Source organism: Silene latifolia, chromosome Y, assembly GCF_048544455.1.
Source record: "Silene latifolia isolate original U9 population chromosome Y, ASM4854445v1, whole genome shotgun sequence".
NCBI lineage: Eukaryota > Viridiplantae > Streptophyta > Magnoliopsida > Caryophyllales > Caryophyllaceae > Silene > Silene latifolia.
The window spans coordinates 306,663,995-306,679,923 of NC_133538.1; the positions used below are offsets into that span (position 1 = coordinate 306,663,995).

At 40.5% G+C, this 15,929-nt stretch overlaps 1 long non-coding RNA gene across 1 annotated transcript; it reads right to left on the reverse strand.

Moving 5' to 3' along the window:
* Positions 1-6,950: 6,950 nt before the first annotated feature.
* On the reverse strand, positions 6,951-15,464 carry LOC141626301 (uncharacterized). Its single transcript, XR_012535906.1, has 4 exons — positions 15,037-15,464; positions 13,741-13,798; positions 7,103-7,396; positions 6,951-7,005 (listed from the first exon to the last, which is right to left on the reverse strand). It is a non-coding gene; the product is annotated as an uncharacterized LOC141626301 (long non-coding RNA).
* Positions 15,465-15,929: the final 465 nt, after the last annotated feature.

A 15,929-nucleotide genomic window follows, 5' to 3' on the forward strand; every position in this document is an offset into this window, starting at 1 on the left:
ACAATCGTTGCCACAACCCCCCTGGCAGCCGAAACTTATCAAAGTCTTCAAGAACCCGGATCAGGAGGAACTATGCAGACAGCTGACATGCGGACCCCAGATTCAGCCAATATAACTAATTAGCAGTACTTGGAACTAAAGGAGATGCTGAGCAGGGTTCCAGGGCTACCACCCCCACTCGAGAAAGCAGCTCTAAATGATTATGCCGACTCGCCATTCGTGGACACCATATCCATCACAGCCATGCCAAAGGGATTCACAAACCCAAATATGCCTCTCTTCGACAAGCAATGAGACCCCTTTGATCATATCGGCCAAAGTATAAACGAGAAAATGATGACGGTAACAACCATAGGACAAGTTAAGGAAGCTTGCATGTGCAAAGGATTCGGGTCCACCCTAACAGGACCAAAGACTTCGATGGTTTGTAAGCTCGCCAAACAGTCGATATCTACATTCTTGAATTGGTAAACGCATTTACTCAACAGTTCGCAAGCAGCAGAAAGCCACAGAAGCACGCAGGGGACCTGTACAGAATCGTCCAGGGGGCAGGAGAGAGCATTGGAGAATACAATACCAGATTTAACAATGAGAAGGTAGCAGTACGAGAGTGTGATATCTCAAAAGCAGTAGAAGCCTTCAGAAGAGGCCTCCACCACGACTCTGACCTATACAAGCAGTTAACCATGCATCCATGCCATAGTTTCGAGGCAAGATAAGAGAAGCATTTTGCCCTTGAATCGAGGTTGGAAGAGGATATCCTAGCCAGAGCCAGCTTACAGAGCACGCCAAGTATTTCTAGTACTTCAGCCGTGGAGAAATCAGGAAGAAAGCAAACCACCAACAAGAAGGACGAGAGATACATGCCATATGGGAGGGGAGTCAACAGAATCGAGGAAAACCAGCTACTCCCCACCCAGGCAGAATATGGATTCACTAAAGGTATCGGAGGAATCTTGAAGGCACTTAGAGAGATGGGAGATGGAGTCAGGTGGCCTAACCCACCGGTAGGAGAGCAAGCTTGGAGAAAGGATAACAAGAAGAAGTGCGAATTTCACCGTGATATTGGGCACAACATCGAGGACTCGCTATACATTGAGAAGAGAGATCAAGCGCCCGTACGAACAAGGAAAGCCGAGCCACTGTTACCACGTGGGGGCAAGCGGCAGGATAAGGTAGGTTCCGCCAAGCCGGCAGACCCACCCACATGCACTAAAATTATAAACGTGATAACAAAGGCTCGGACTTAAGCGGCCGACATACTCGGCAGATAAGAGGCATGCCACCGAGACCAAAGGAGACAGACCAGCCAATTCTTGCGGGAATATCTCACGAGAGATCCGGCAAAGAATCGGCTTTGATGAAGGAGATACATACGATGAACGAGAGCACCATGACGCACTTATTATCACCTTGTCAATGGCCAATTGCACAAGAAGAAAAGTCTTGGTAGATACGGGAAGCTCGGTCAACTTAATCATGCTGAAAACCATAGAGAACATGGGATTCAAAGAAGAAGGATTTACATAAGAAGACTATTCCGCTAGTAGGCTTGGCGGAGAAACAGACCCGGCTCGCTAGGTGAGATAATAATCCCCGCCTATGTGGGAGGAGTCAACAAGCAAGTCAGTACCTGGTTATAGATGGCCCCTCTACTTACAACGTCATCCTAGGAAGACCATGGCTGCACCGGATGAAAGCGAGTCCTTCAACATATCACCGGTGCATAAAGTTCCCCACCCCCATGGGGAGTAGAAACGATAAGAGGAGATCGGGAGGAAGCTAGAGGCTGCTACAAGAAGGCACTCAAGTGCACCGCCAGACCCTCCCGCATAACAATTACTGTACGACCTATCCAGACGAATACATCGAGCCCCCGGAGAGAAGAGCCGGATCGATTAACCGGACAAGCCGCACCCAGAGAGAACCATGCTCATTGGAGGAGGATGTACAGGAATCTTACGACAGCAGCTAGTCAAGTTCTTACAAGATAACATGGATTGCTTTGCATGGTCACACGATGATATGGTAGGCATAGATCCATCCATCATAACACACAAGCTTAGCGTGGACCCAAAATGTAAACCCATCCAGCAGAGAAGGAGAAAGTTTGCAACAGAGAGAAATACGGTAATCAACCGGGAAGTAGACGACTTTGGCAAACAAAGAAGATAAGAGAAGTGAAATACCCGAATGGTGTCTAATGTAGTGGTGGAGCCTAAAAAGAATGGGAAGTGGAGAGTATGTGTGGACTTCACCGATCTCAACAAAGCATGTCCTAAAGATCCATTCCCGCTGCCTCATATTGATGCAATGGTAGATGCAACAGCTGGACACGAGATGCTAACATTTCTGGATGCATGGAGTGGATACAATCAGATCAAAATGGATCCTGCAGATCAAGAGAAGACATCATTTATGTCCGAGTGAGGAATATATTGCTACAACGTCATGCCATTCGGCCTAAAGAACGCATGCTCCACATATCAAAGGCTGGTTAACCGCATGTTCAAAGAGCAAATAGGAAGAACCATGGAGGTGTACATTGATGACATGGTGGTGAAGTCAGAAAAAGCCAAAGAACATATGCGGCATCTAGCAGAAACATTCAAAGACCCTCGGGGAATACAAGATGAAACTAAACCCATCTAAATGCACCTTGGGTATCTTCGGCAAGTTCTTGGGCTATATTGTGACTCAAAGAGGAATAGAAGCCAAAGATCGAGCGGATCAAAGTCATCTTCTGTTTGGAATCACCCGAGAAGCTTAAAGATGTTCAGAGATTAGCCGGAAAGGTAGCGACCCTGAACAGTTCATTTCAAGATCTTGAGACAAATGCAGGCTATTTTACGACGTGCTAAGGAAAAGCCAGAAGTTTGAGTAGACCGCTGAACACGAGCAAGCCTTCGAGAGACTGAAGCACTATCTCAAAGAAAACCGCCACCTTCTTTGTCAAAACCAAAGCCAGGTGAACCATTATTCCTATACCTCGGGTCATTGTCAGAAAGCAATGAGTGAGTCTTGGTCGTGAGAGCAAGAAAAGGAGCGAAGCCGATATACTACGTAAGCAAGTCTCTCGTCGCCGGCAGAGACCAGTACACATCCCTTGAAAAGTTAGTACTAGCATTGGTAGTAGCATCTCGCAAAGCTCGCGTCCCTATTTTGAGTCACACATCATACATGTTGTGACAAAATACCCGCTAAAAGCTATCATGAGGAAGCCTCGAATCGGGAAGAATGTCTAAATGGTATGTACACCTCAGTGGATACGACATCCAATACGACCTTAGAACAGAATCAAATCACAGCCTTTGGCCGATTTCGTGTCGGACTTGGTCCGGCCATACAGAATCGGCGGATACCGAGATCCTCACTTTAGAAGGAAGCAAGCAGATGAAGTCCGCGAGATGCATATCGACTGAGCCTCCAACCAAAGGGGCGGTGTAGAATTAATTCTGCGATCACCACAGGGAGATCGATAGCACAAGTCGTAAGATGTGAATTCAAGGCAACCAACAATGAAACGGAATACGAAGCCTTGATATTGGGAATGAAGCTAGCTCTAGAGTTAGGGGTCAGACACCTGCTCATATCCAGTGACTCTTTGTTAATAGTCAACCACGTGAATGATGAGTTTATAGCCAGAGATTCGAAGATGATAGCATACCTAAAAGTAGCAAAGGAATTAAAACAAAAATTCGAAACTTGCAAGCTTAAACAGGTCCCCAGAGATCAGAACGTGGAAGCAGACGCCCTATCAACCCTGGGGGCAACATTCAAGCCAACAGAGTCGTCTCAAAGATTCCAATAGAACATATCTTTGGAACCTTCTATCCGAAGGTAGACGAAATAGATAGGGGTGAATCTGGAGGATCCGCAGCGAAAAGGAAGTCCAGCGATTCTGAGAGGAAGGTGAGAGCTCTCGGTCAAAAGGGCAGACGCCTGACCAGGCAGCCGATCCAGCAGACGACTGACGCACACCTTACCTAGACTGGCTGCGCCATAACAAGCTACCAAATGATAAGAAAGAAGTAAGAGCTTTTAGAATAAAGGCCTTCAGATTCATACTTATTGATGATATATTATTCAGAAAGTCGCTAGCAGGCCCCTACCTACGGTGCCTGGACAAGGAAGAAGCACAGACTGTGTTACATGCTCTCCACAGTGGCCAATGTGGAAACCATGCAGGGGGCAGAAGTCTGGCAAATAAAGCCCTCAGACAGGGATACTATTGGCCTACAATGAAGGCAGATGCAGCAGAGTATGCACGAAAATGTGATGCCTGCCAGCGCTCAGCACCAATGATTCACCAGCCAGCAGAGCCCCTGCACCCTATTATTTCTCCCTGGCCATTCATGGCATGGGGCATGGACATAGTAGGCCCTCTACCACGGGCCACAGGAAACAGAACCTGGATGCTAGCAATGACAGATTACTTCTCCAAGTGGATAGAGGCAGAAGCATTCACGGAAGTAAAGGACAAACAGGTCATCTCATTCATAAAACGAAACATTATCTGCAGATTTGGTATCCCATCAGAAATCATATGTGACAATGGCTCACAATTCATCTCAAACGATACTGAAGGATACTGTGCCAGGTGGAACATCACCTTAAAAAAGTCAGCACCCAGGACTCCAAAGTACAATGGACAAGCTGAATCCAGCAATAAAATCATTATGGACAATCTGAGAAGAAGGTTACAGGAGTTAGGAGGAAAGTGGGCAGATGAATTGCCACTAGTGTTGTGGTCAGACAGAACGACACCAAAGATAGCAACAGGTCAAACACCCTTCAGCGTAGTGTTTGGCGCGGAAGCAGTCATTCCATCAGAAGTTCTAGTTCCCACCCACAGGTATGAAAATATGACGAGGGAACTGAACAGTGCAGAGATGACCAGAAGTCTGGACACAATTGACGAGCTGCGAGCAAGCGCAAAAATCCGTTTGGCTACCTACAAACAGTCAGTGGCCAGGAGTTATAACAAGAACGTAAAAATCAGGCTCCTGGAGGTAGGAGACCTGGTTCTCCGAGAGGTGTTTCAGAACACCAAGAATCGAAAAGCAGGCAAATTCGCCTACAATTGGGAAGGACCATACCAGGTAGAAGGAGTTGTTGGCCATGGTGCATACAAACTGATGACTATGGACGGTAAAATCATTCAACGCCCATGGAACATACTTCACCTGAAGAGATATTACTTTTAATAATAAGTAGACTCTAGTTTTCAAAATAATGTAATATGAGAAGCCAAATCATTTTTAAAAGATAAAATAAAAAATTCGGTAGTAGGCATACTGCCAGTTTCACTCTTATTTCTGGTGTCTTTAGTTGTTTTTAAACTTTAAACTACTATTGGATGGTGTCGCCTGCAGCGGCGTCCGGGATCACAATTGCTGGTACCCCATGAGATGGCGCAGTACTTCACACCATTCGATAGATTTTCCTATTTTCGGACTTCTCTAAGTACATCACTCGAATCTTTGGTATCTATGGTACTTTGAAAGGATGTCTAGCAGATCACAATCGCCAACGCAGGTGACAAGGCACATGGCACTCCAACATGCCTAACCTATTTTCTTCACAAGGAGCACCCTCACCAAAGTGATGTGGAACATACGAAAGGGAGCCTGGTCGACAATGTGGTGAATATGCTTATCCGGCTACCCCTGATACCACCCCCTGGACGTAGCTCGCACTAATCGCACTTAATCAGGGCCCCAGCATGCATGCAAAAACGAACATGGACCGTAGGGATATATGCGCTACATGAATCCTGCAGCGTCTCCATCTGGTCCTAGAATGACGATAAACTTGCTTCAATGACGCCCCTGCTGGCTTAAAACGAGACGAACACACCTTGCGTCATGAACAAGGTTAAGTAGTCCACAAAGCTGCAGCATACGCCTAAATCGGCCAAATTGGTGACACGGCAGACTAGCTTGGTCCGGATCGGTCTTTTCAGTCGACCAGTCGTGGTCTAAATCAGCCCCGGGTTGACACGGCCACTCCTCCTTCCATTGCGGCATACGCCTAAATCACCATCAGCCGACACACAGCCTAATCGAGTGATAACGTTATCCTTTTCAGGGTGACAGGACTCGCCTAAATCAGTCAAACAGACTGACACGGCATAAACTTCCTAAAAACAGGGAGAATAAACAAACAAACACGCGATATGTAAGCTAAAACCTTGCCAAAACTATGACAAGGGGCATTTCAAAATATGGCCAAAATACGGCCCCAAGTTTAACCGCCACCATGGCGGAGCAAACACAAGAACAAGTTTAAAACTTACAAAGTCTACCACCTCTGGGCCAGACTGCCAAAAAGTTTATCAAAACATAAAAATTTAATTATCGGTCACATTAATGACCTCAACCTCTGGCATCTCCTCTGCCTGCTGACCTCTCATTTCAGGTACTGCTTCAGCCTGAGCATCCTCATCCTCAGCCGCCAGCCGCCATAGCTCCCTGAGCTCTGTCAGCAGCATCCTGGGACATTCCAGCCTCACCCGCAGCAGCCTGCTCAGCCAACGCAGAAGAATTCACCTCACCAACCTCGGGCATCAAGATACTCGCATCGGATCGGGTTGAGCGGGGTAGAGCATCTCCAGTTTGCTTCTCCTCTTCCTCTATGGCTTTTTGGGTGGGAGCCTCCTCGAGTGCAAAGACGCATCCCACCGATCTTTCCCGCCGGGTGGCATATGCAACGACATTGGTGGCCGGGAGATCAGCTCACCGATCTTCTCCTCGGGACCGCTTCGGAGAGTCGAGAAAAGGTCTTGCCGCACACCGCCCGGGTTCGAGCGGTGATCAGCCCCCTCCTTCAACTTCTTCTTGGTGACGAGCTCGGTCTTGCTCCACCACACGCTCCTTGGATCAACCCATTTCTTTGTGCAGATCTGCAATGATCTCCTTGACTCCTGGTTCTTGCGCGGTAGCACACGGTGGTGGTTTGCACTATGTTGATCATCTTCCTGTTGTAGAGTGCAGACTGAAAAGTCTGGGGCATAAATAATCAGAAGTCAGCAAAAGAGTTGGGAGGCAGAATTTAAGCAAGAAGCAGATAGACAGACAGGTAGAAGACGAAGAATATTTACCATGAAGGCATTATTGTAACACCCCGATTTATGAAGGAGCCTTTAGCAAGACATTCCCTAATAAACCGGACTGTTACCATCTCGGTTTCCCGAGGTAGTGAATAACAAATTAAACTCCAAGGCAATTTATATAATTATTTTTAACTTAATTATTACAAAACCTCTTTACGTCAAATTACAAGAACTAACATAAATAAAAGTGAAAGTCTTCTAGATGATGATCTAGCTACTAAGTCGTCTGATCCAGTGTCTCACGCCCATCCAGCTCCCGTTCTATCTCTTAACCTGTCAAGTCTGCTCGCCAATATTTGGGTCATCACAGGAGTTCACGAATACACAGGGTCAACCACGAGGTTGAGTAGGGAAAACAATAAAACAACAAAATATGATATGCATGCTCCTCCGTCACCTCCATCTCCATCTCAACTCATATCTCATATCTCATATCTCATAACACATAACCCGGAACGCCCAGCCATACCGATCCCCGGTAGACTATATATATCGACCGTAGCCGATCCGCCACCACTCACGGTGAGGACACCGGGCAAGTCTGCAGAACCCACTGGGCCTTATCACAACATCGTCATCACCACACCACATCACCACAACATCCTCCATCTCCAATGCATATGAATGCTCAAAAGAAATTAATGCAACACAATATATATAAATCACTGAACTGATAAATCATAAAATCATGTCGGTTACCCAATGTTGTGATATCATACTCAACACGATCAATTCAGTCAATCACCTTCCCGTATATGAATCATAACGTAAACCAACAACCATGAATCAAGTCAACACAATTCAACAACAACGATAATAAGTCAAGTGTATTTCCCTACCTTTTCGCAATCCAAGCACGCACAAGCAATCAATTATGATCCTTCACATATCCATCACCTACATAACATAATTATGTATAATTACCACCTACTCAGTCAATTAATCATTCACATAACCTAGACTCATCGTAATTTAATAGAAATATCAACTCAAGGAACAAACACGACTTTCCCTGATTTTCCTGCACATGGCAGACTCGGTATAAAATGAATAACTAATTCCAGAAAATTCGAATTGATGCAAGGCCAATTGAATTGGAACCCCATGAGTCTTAGCTACAAATTATATCTAACGTGGTTTTCTCAAATTCCAAACTTATCAAGGGTTTTCAGACTAATTTCCAAAACTGTTAAACCGTCGCATAAAAAGTATTGATTCATAAAACGAGTTTGACAAATAATTTTTAAGTAAAACCAACGCCTAACTCATTTAAACTATTTAAATTAAATATATGAAAAAGACCCAACACCAATTCAATATCTAAATTATGTTTTAGAAGTAATCTTTCAGCCTCTACTGATTCGCGGACTTTTTAGATAGACGTTCACAAATAATTTCTTCAGGAAAAACTACACGGTGAAATGCTACCAATTTTCACAGGCATAAACTAGGCTTGGAATAAACAGAGTCTCTTCTTTAACTTTTTGCATCCCACGACTTTAAGACAGGTAAAACACTCAAATAACACAGACCAAACCAAAGCCAATTTCAAATCCCATTGCACCTCTGTTACACGAGAGCAACTATTAATGATGATTACCCCTTAGGTAAGGCCTTACGTAATATACAATTCCACTAATCTCAATCTCCATTATTCAACAAACTAATCACCTCATAAAGTATTCAATTCAAAAGTGAATCCCACTAACTCTAAATTCATAGTCCACTTATGCTAACATTATCCTCATCATTCCCCATCATGACATTAACTCCCTAACATACAACATACTAGAACACAAGTTATTCGAGCAGACGGCGGTAGATGTCGTACAATTTCTATCGCTCACTATTTACGAACCAAATTGTATCACCCTTAACAAATCACAATGTCAAAAATAACCACTTATACATCGTTCAAGGGAACTAATTCAACTGTCTAATCCCGAACTCGCCCAATCTCACAGAATAAAATTATCTTATCAATAGAAAGTATTAACTATCAATATAAATAACAAGTACTAGTAGTTCAATTCAAATAAGCACATAAAAATCATAATAAACTAACAATTAACATGTAATTCACATAACCTCGAACAATACTAACAATAATAGGATCGGTAGAATCGTGTTACCTTAAATTTGTTCCGACCCGCTTAAAATAATGAACCATAATCCAGAATAGTTAAAGAAGCGGATGATTGTAGATGGATATTAGTCTAACGCATGGTAAGGCGCAATAATTCTCAAAGCAACCGAGAGAATTGCCAAACAAATATGATGATGCCATGGTGGGTTATTATAATATATATAGGGTAAGGTAAAGATGGGTAATGGGTATGATGATGTTGAATGGTAAGTAAAAGAGAAGATGGCAGACCAGGGAAAGATTGCATGTGAATTAACAAGAGAACAAATGAGTAAGGCGACAAAAGAAGACTTGGGACCATATGAGGTTACATACAATATAGGGTTTTATTGGTAATTAAGAAAGACAGGAGATATGGAAAAGCAAGACTGGGTTAGGCGGCTCCGTTGTGAATTATCAATTGCAAGTTGACAAGTGAAAACAATGAGGGTTTTGTTTGTGTACAAGTCGTCTTAATATAAGATAAGAATTGACTAGAAATTGGAAGTCTTGGAATATAATATGAAGAGTTTATAACAATAAAATACTTTCTTAAAAATAAATTTGTTTCTTTTTCATAATACGATATATAGAAATATAAGAATATCAAATTCGATTGTATGTGGTATTACAATCTTCCCTCCTTAAAATGAACTTCGTCCCGAAGTTCACTCATCTATCAAACTTCCAAGCATCACCGTGGGTACCAAAACAGATTTTCTAATGTAAATAACTCATGGATTTAGGCCCATAAAACAAAATGTTACATTCTATTCCCCTTAAGAAACTTTGTCCCCAAAGTTGAACATACAATAGAAGTATGTGACACTTAAAGAACCACAACATTGACCGAATAATAACAAATTAAAACAGCAGACTCCATGCATGGTCAATTCTCAGTCAACCAATCATAACATACCACTTAGCCAAATCGTAAACCATCAAGATTTTACAATCCTATCCTCCTTAAAACATGGTTACGTCCCCGTAACCCCATTATAAAATTCCACATCCAATGTTCAAGAAAATTACTGAAACAATAGACACAAATCATCTGGTAAGCTAATTACTCTATACTGGCAACTAGCATCCGACTTTTCAAGCAACAAAACACTCTTGTCAATTTCATGCTACGCATTACACAAAATCAAAGTAACAATACTTGGATGCTTTGACACCAAATTAACACATTTACATCAATGTAGACAATCAACTAACTCATAGTTCATACTTGACGAATTAAATATTTCATATCAGTAATCATATCATAGAAGTAGAATCCATATTTCTGCAAATCAGGTTTAGAGAAAGACACTAGGAAAAATTCAAGCAATGTAATAGCGTTTGTATAATTGAGACTACTTTACATAAAACTCACCGAAACAAATAAGATTATATTATCATATAACAAGGTTCATACTCATATCATATGCCTACCGTTCATGCTACAGAATTCATATCAGAGTATTACATGGTTACATCACATAATTCATATTTGATTAAACTTTTATATGAAACTCACATAACTTACAATTTCAACAATCAAACATCATGCAACAACTTTCAAAATTCATAATTAAATAACCGCTTAGCTATATCGCGAGCTATTATCGTTTTTAGGAAATATAATGAATTAACTAATCATAGGAAAGAGAATCAATTGCAAAGCTTAAGGAATTTATTTATAACAAATTTTACAACTCAGTTGGTCGGAACAAAAACTTTACAATTAGACAGAGAAAATTGGGCAACTTGCAAAAATCACTATTAAATAACGACTCGTTAAGATTTTACGTGGCTTATCATTTTGAAAACGTGAATGAGTATTCTAAACAGCAGAGTTGGAATTATGCATATAAAATAAACACGTTTTAAATGGTTTCTTTCTCAAAAACATGGGTCGAAACAGAATGCGTGCAAAGAATAATCGACCACTTTGTCAACTAAAATATTTATTTCTCTCAAAATATAATTCATATTAGCATGAAACTAAAAACATTGAAAAGCTAAATCAGAATGTTATCACACATAAAATTTTCACCATCATATAGAGAACACATTTTAGATGGCGGCCTGTACAAACAAGGTAACATTCTGGAATTTATTAAAATTTTTGGTTCCTTTAAATTACTTCACATTATCACACAACCATTCTTCCTCCAACACATGTTACATATCATTTGAGGCATAGAAATCACGTTGCACCATATACATGTAATTGCCATCTAGAAACGGTAAAGATTGCGAAACCGGAAATTAAAATCAACTAAATAACTCAATAATCATGTATGTATAGACAATGCATTAGTTTCTCATCGTAACAATCACAACTTATTTAAATACGAAAATATATCCTAGAAATCACTAAGGTGTCACTTATTGAATACTAACCTTATAACTAAATTAAATGTATATAATTAGATGTAAAAATTGGCATGAAATTTTCAACACACAACTATATAACATTCATGGCTTAGGGCAACACATTCCACATACCACTAGACATGTATTGCTAAGGCAATTAGAAAATTAATAACAATCATAAATCTCAAAATTCGATCACATTTGCCTAGTAAGAAAAACAGTAAACTCTTGCAAAGAATAAGACATTCAACAAGAAGTATATACACACTTAGAATAACAGCAAAACAATTATCAACGGACACGACACCCGTTTCGGTCTACTAGCTTTACACATAGAACTTAACTTGATTCTTCATCCTGTAACAACATAGCCTGATTGGCTCTACTAACCATTCCAGTCAATCATGGTTATATCCCTCCTACATCTAACCTCTTAGGTAGCTATAGCTTATGGTGCCTCTATCATCAACTCATTAAACATATCATTATATTATATCTCTACCTAAGGGTTCAGGGATCAGAAAGCCGCATGCATATCATCATATAATTCATAATTCACAACTCATGTCATCCATACACTAAAATTTCACTCAATTATTCAAATAAGTCAGCATGCCAATATCAACCATACCATCGATACTAACCCATCCTAACTTAAATCTCACACTGTGTACTTCGTAACATCTACCCCATAGAATCCCTTCGCATCTCGATCTACTCCTTACATCTAAATCATGATTGCTATGACTAAAAACATGCAATTCAATAGTGTTTCTCATTACTATCACAATACTATACTAGCATGGCTTCGGGATCACATAACCGCATATCACTAGACATAATAGTACTATCAACACATCATTCAACTTCCACCCAGAGAAATATCGTCAATTCGCATTTATTTTCACGCTCACGACTACCACAATCCAACACTTCATTGATTATCAACCTGAACTCGAAAATTTATTTCTCATCTCCACAATATCATACGATCACGTCATCGTTCATACAAAATACTTACCATAACGTTGTCCTGCAGAATGGTTAGAATATATGGGTCTCAAGGTATACATCAACTCGATTATATCCAAGGTTTTCCTTCTAACTACCCCATTCACTCAATTTCTCTCGGGTTACCTGGTTAAAAACTGAGAGGGCAAAATAGCACGTATTAAGGGCGCCTTCTTAACCGCACTATGAGCTCCTATCAGTTCCTACCCAGGGTTCATTTTAATTAGACACATCCTATGTTCATTGGGCTCATTGGTTTAGGCCTGAGGATCGTTCGCTCTGATACCACTTTGTAACACCCCGATTTATGAAGGAGCCTTTAGCAAGACATTCCCTAATAAACCGGACTGTTACCATCTCGGTTTCCCGAGGTAGTGAATAACAAATTAAACTCCAAGGCAATTTATATAATTATTTTTAACTTAATTATTATAAAACCTCTTTACGTCAAATTACAAGAACTAACATAAATAAAAGTGAAAGTCTTCTAGATGATGATCTAGCTACTAAGTCGTCTGATCCAGTGTCTCACGCCCATCCGGCTCCGTTCTATCTCTTAACTGTCAAGTCCGCTCGCCAATATTTGGGTCATCACAGGTGTTCACAAATACACAGGGTCAACCACGAGGTTGAGTAGGGAAAACAATAAAACAACAAAATATGATATGCATGCTCCTCCGTCACCTCCATCTCCATCTCAACTCATATCTCATATCTCATATCTCATAACACATAACCCGGAACGCCCAGCCATACCGATCCCCGGTAGACTATATATATCGACCGTAGCCGATCCGCGACTCATACCGAGGACACCAGGGCAAGTCTGCGAGACCCGCCCTGGGCCTTATCACAACATCGTCATCACCACACCACATCACCACAACATCCTCCATCTCCAATGCATATGAATGCTCAAAAGAAATTAATGCAACACAATATATATAAATCACTGAACTGATAAATCATAAAATCATGCCGGTTACCCAATGTTGTGATATCATACTCAACACGATCAATTCAGTCAATCACCTTCCCGTATATGAATCATAACGTAAACCAACAACCATGAATCAAGTCAACACAATTCAACAACAACGATAATAAGTCAAGTGTATTTCCCTACCTTTTCGCAATCCAAGCACGCACAAGCAATCAGTTATGATCCTTCATATATCCATCACCTACATAACATAATTATGTATAATTACCACCTACTCAGTCAATTAATCATTCACATAACCTAGACTCATCGTAATTTAATAGAAATATCAACTCAAGGAACAAACACGACTTTCCCTGATTTTCCTGCACATGGCAGACTCGGTATAAAATGAATAACTAATTCCAGAAAATTCGAATTGATGCAAGGCCAATTGAATTGGAACCCCATGAGTCTTAGCTACAAATTATATCTAACGTGTTTTTCTCAAATTCCAAACTTATCAAGGGTTTTCAGACTAATTTCCAAAAACTGACAGAAACCGTCGCATAAAAAGTATTGATTCATAAAACGAGTTTGACAAATGATTTTTAAGTAAAACTAACGCCTAACTCATTTAAACTATTTAAATTAAATATATGAAAAAGACCCAGCACCAATTCAATATCTAAATTATGTTTTAGAAGTAATCTTTCAGCCTCTACTGATTCGCGGACTTTTTAGATAGACGTTCACAAATAATTTCTTCAGGAAAAACTACACAGTGAAATGCTACCAATTTTCACAGGCATAAACTAGGCTTGGAATAAACATGAGTCTCTTTTTTAACTTTTTGCATCCCACGATTTTAAGACAGGTAAAACACTCAAATAACACAGACCAAACCAAACCAATTTCAAATCCCATTGCACCTCTGTTACACGAGAGCAACTATTAATGATGATTACCCCTTAGGTAAGGCCTTACGTAATATACAATTCCACTAATCTCAATCTCCATTATTCAACAAACTAATCACCTCATAAAGTATTCAATTCAAAAGTGAATCCCACTAACTCTAAATTCATAGTCCACTTATGCTAACATTATCCTCATCATTCCCCATCATGACATTAACTCCCTAACATACAACATACTAGAACACAAGTTATTCGAGCAGACAGCGGTAGATGTCGTACAATTTCTATCGCTCACTATTTACGAACCAAATTGTATCACCCTTAACAAATCACAATGTCAAAAATAACCACTTATACATCGTTCAAGGGAACTAATTCAACTGTCTAATCCCGAACTCGCCCAATCTCACAGAATAAAATTATCTTATCAATAGAAAGTATTAACTATCAATATAAATAACAAGTACTAGTAGTTCAATTCAAATAAGCACATAAAAATCATAATAAACTAACAATTAACATGTAATTCACATAACCTCGAACAATACTAACAATAATAGGATCGGTAGAATCGTGTTACCTTAAATTTGTTCCGACCCGCTTAAAATAATGAACCATAATCCAGAATAGTTAAAGAAGCGGATGATTGTAGATGGATAATAGTCTAACGCATGGTAAGGCGCAATAATTCTCAAAGCAACCGAGAGAATTGACAAACAAATATGATGATGCCATGGTGGGTTATTATAATATATATAGGGTAAGGTAAAGATGGGTAATGGGTATGATGATGTTGAATGGTAAGTAAAAGAGAAGATGGCAGACCAGGGAAAGATTGCATGTGAATTAACAAGAGAACAAATGAGTAAGGCGACAAAAGAAGACTTGGGACCATATGAGGTTACATACAATATAGGGTTTTATTGGTAATTAAGAAAGACAGGAGATATGGAAAAGCAAGACTGGGTTAGTGGGTTAGGCGGCTCCGTTGTGAATTATCAATTGCAAGTTGACAAGTGAAAACAATGAGGGTTTTGTTTGTGTACAAGTCGTCTTAATATAAGATAAGAATTGACTAGAAATTGGAAGTCTTGGAATATAATATGAAGAGTTTATAACAATAAAATACTTCCTTAAAAATAAATTTGTTTCTTTTTCATAATACGATATATAAAAATATAAGAATATCAAATTCGATTGTATGGGGTATTACAATTATGCACATCGTTCTCAGCCATCTCCTCTGGAGTGAACTCCGAAAACGTTTCCTCAACAGGAGGAAAGAGCAGCTGATCAATCTCCGGCCAGTACGGCACCTTGTCCACATTCCCAAAGCCTTGTGGGAAATGAGCAATGATGCCCCCACTAGTAGAAGCACGAGGACTGGCAGGAGGAGTAGGCGGATGGCGAGATAACGGATTAACCTCCAGGGGCACGCGAGCAACAGAACTAGAAACTGCAGGAGGAGTCTGA